Below are 3765 nucleotides of genomic sequence, written 5' to 3'. Positions count from 1 at the left end.
CGGCGGCGCGGCCATAGTGAAAACCAGTGACCCCGAACGCTCCCTGGAAACGCCCCCCTTTCTCTTCGCGACGTTGGTCCCCCTTCCTTCCCCGACCCAGCCCAGTGCAGACATATATGCACACCGTTTCTGTGACTAGATCCGGTTTCATAATTCATGGGACAGTGATACTGCTGCCCTTGTTTCGAGTTTACCTCGAAGGGTACTGAGTCTTGCTATACGGCCAGTTGTCGTCGACGCGGTTTCTCATTGTGGCAAGTGTGACTCAATGAACTGCATCCGCTTTTAAGTATACGTTATTTCTCTCCTACGTCATGCAGCAGACGAGACGCCCAGAACAGTGCATGCTGCAGCTGGAATCCTACGAGTGAAATAGTGAATAATTCTGTGTCACACGTGCAGCGGTCTTCAAGTATAAACAGCTTAGTTAATTCCCTTCTACCACAGTCCACCTACAGACACGTTTAAATTGAGGGAGTACCAATTGCCAAACATGTCATCACTGCAATTAATTCAAATAGTGAGTGGACTCTTACAACGCGGAAAATTGCGATGGTGGTGTTCACTACACTGTTCCTTGCACCTCAGCTGGTTCTAAAACAGGTTCCAAACTGAATTGAATGCTGCGTGGCAACGTTTTAGCTACTTTGTCGTTAAGCTGTCAGGTGGTAGTGGTGGTGGTGGTGGTGGAACTGCTTGTTGTAGTCGGCCACGCTCATGATATAGTAAGAACACGTAAACGAATGATGAAACAGATGAGAAAAAAGAAAAAAGAAACCAGGACCGTGGCTACATTTATAAGGTCGAGGTTTAAAGTATCCGTTTGCAGCCATGATTCCTTGGGTACACAAACTTCCGACGCTTATCAGTCTGCTCGTTAACATCTTGGATTCTAGTACGGCACTGCCAATTATCACCACCCAACGCAAAAGAAGCCTTGACCACTGCAGCCTTGCGTTGCGTTTTCGAGCGTGTAACGCTGCAGAATGGGCATAAAATTGCTGCATTTTGCTAGGAAGCGTGACAGGGTTTGTTGCTTTTTCCTCGAAATGTACTAATTAGATGACTAGGAGAAATGAAACACAGCATTTTTTTGTTTCACTGTGAAATGGTTTCCCGATGGTGAGTTATGGTGTACACCACCGGTTAGACGGTGAGGAATGTCTTGTGTAAGACATGAGAGTGCATTTGCAGATAGTTGCAAACACGTTTAATGGTCAAGAGATGACCCAACTTTTTGTTTTGTAAGTTTTCCTATTCTTTTTCTCACTTCTTTCCTTTTCCATTCCACTTTTTTTTTTAATGGAACAACAAGTCGACCTCGCGTTTTTCTGACCTTTGCTCTGTTTCGAATAAATATATCCACCTCCCCCCAGTTCTTCTTTTCCTTATTCATGAGCGTAGATCACAGCCAGGACTCTCAGCAGTGCTGCTTAATTATCCTCTCACGCTTGACTTTACGTTATCTAGTCATCTAGACAACGTATCGTGCATTATTAAAGATGTAATTAGCAAAGTTTGCATTTACAGGTTATCGAACTATTTATCCCGCTTCACATGTGTGAAAAAAAGAAAAAAAAAGTCATTTTGTTCTTTTATCCAGAGAGTGTCGCTAATAAGCTTACTTTACTTACTGATCAACAACGTAACGTTACCGCCACCACTATCCTCGTTGTCTTTGAAGCGTTCACAAAGCAGCACGCGACGCTCAAAAGTGGAAACGACACGTGCTCATTTTGATACGACGGAATTTGGTATCAGGGAGAAACGTTAACGGGGGCAGTAAAGGAGAGAACACCTTTCACAACCTAACCTTACTATACCAACATGAGAGTGACCTTGTGCGAGAATTAGTTTAGACTCCAACGTATGCGGCCACGCCCTGCCAGGTGAGCGCAAACTAGCACCCACTGACCCACTCATATGCGACTCGATGTATGGGTCTTTCTCGCAGTCTAATATGCCTTCAACTGTGCCAGGCGGACCAAGTTCAAGATTATATATTCGGTGCAAAAGAAACATATGGAGGCGTTAGTCCTGATGATAGAGTGGCTGCTCCAAACTGACGTAGTCTCTGGTAAAATAGAAGTGCGAATAGCAAATACCATGGCCTCGTTAAAAGAAAAGACAGACACAAACAAAGAATAAGGGCATATTTTAACATACAGCGCTTTGCTCCAGAGCGCTCGAAAACAACACTGGAAACCAAGCGCTGTTTTCTAGCTTCGCGAAACCTCCTTGACACAGCGCCGTTTCGTCCAGTGTTGACGATTCTTGATTCACGGAAGCCAGACTTGTATACGTTAGTCGAAGAAGGTCATTGATTACCGTTACTATTATTCGGGTGACAAATGTAAATTTTTACCGTTACAAATTACTCGGCTAAAATTATAAACAAGTAATGTCTAAAAAGTAAAGAGGTTCTTAGTCCGCCACTTTCGATAATCACATGTGTCCAATTAGTCATGTGGCCAAAACAAATTTGTAAAATTACACACACCTTGACGCGCTTTCTGAGATTGCAGTCCGTCGCCTTTGAACAAGATAAAAGCTTAATTTTATGCAAAACATATCATGCATTTAAACAAGAAACTGTTTTCATCTTTTCTGCCCATACCATGAACGTTTCCGAAAGGCTGAAGCCATGGCGATAAATCGGGAGAGATAGTCGACATGACAGTATCGAACTCAAGTGTTCTGCCCAACTTCTTTCTTTGTGCATTTAGCCCCTGCCAAGGCGTTAACCCTCAATGCCTCCACAATAAGAAGCGCTCGGCCGTGTTACATTCTAACTTTGAAATCCCAAGTGACTCACTATGTCCGAAGCTTGACCCACTGAGCATACAGCAAGTTGTGGTAGGAAGATATTGAAGTGTCCCCATGAGAAACTCAGAATGCACACAAGCAACTCGCGTGCATTCTCAGTTTTGTTTGGGGACACTTCAGCCGGCACTTCAGCCGTCGTCAGTAGCTCAGTTGGTAACGTGTTGGCTTGCTCAGCTCAAGATCACGAGTTCAATCCCTGCCGAGGCGGACGGTAGCAATTTCTGGCGGTAGCAAACGGTAGCAGATTACGGTATGTCCGACGGTAGCAAATTTCTGGTGCACGTCAAAGAGACCCCCAGGTAGTCGAAATTATCCGCAGTCCTACCCTGCGGCACGTGCAGCATGTCGGGCCCACGCAGCTCACGTGTAAATGTACTCCAATAATTATTCAGAACGCACGTGCTAATGGGAGTGAGTAAGTGAATGAAAAAGAAAAAAACGGAGAAAATTGGCACCACCAACGTGGAAGCCGGCTACTCCATACCACGTAGACAAATCAGAAAACATACCAATGGTCACACAAAGTTAGGACAGTGAAAAAAAAAAAAAAAGAGAAAGGAAAAAGAACAGTTATGGAAACAAAGGCACAAAAGTCAAAACTTATCGTTGGCACCAATATCGTACAGGAACGAGACCAAGGCACGCAGCGCAACCAGACTTTCATGCCGGGGTCGGGAACCCAAAACCGTAGATAACCCAAGAGTGCGACTGTCTAGGGCCGCGAGAGAGCGCTGAAGTTTCGATCGGGCCTCAGAGTATCGCGTGCACAACACCAGTATATGCTCTGAATCCTTGAGGGCGCCACAGTCAGGGCAGTTGGGTGAATCCCCCTTCCCTATCTTGTGAAGCAGCCGCGCAGTGTAGGGAACATTCAGCCGGAGCCGGTGGATAAGGCACTCCATGGAACGCGGAAGAGATTGAGGGACGCGGAAACTTAAC

The sequence above is a fragment of the Ornithodoros turicata genome, chromosome 2, assembly GCF_037126465.1.
Source record: "Ornithodoros turicata isolate Travis chromosome 2, ASM3712646v1, whole genome shotgun sequence".
In the NCBI taxonomy this organism is placed as follows: Eukaryota; Metazoa; Arthropoda; class Arachnida; order Ixodida; family Argasidae; genus Ornithodoros; species Ornithodoros turicata.
The sequence above is the reverse complement of the archived record's forward strand: the minus strand, read 5'-3'. Positions refer to the sequence as shown.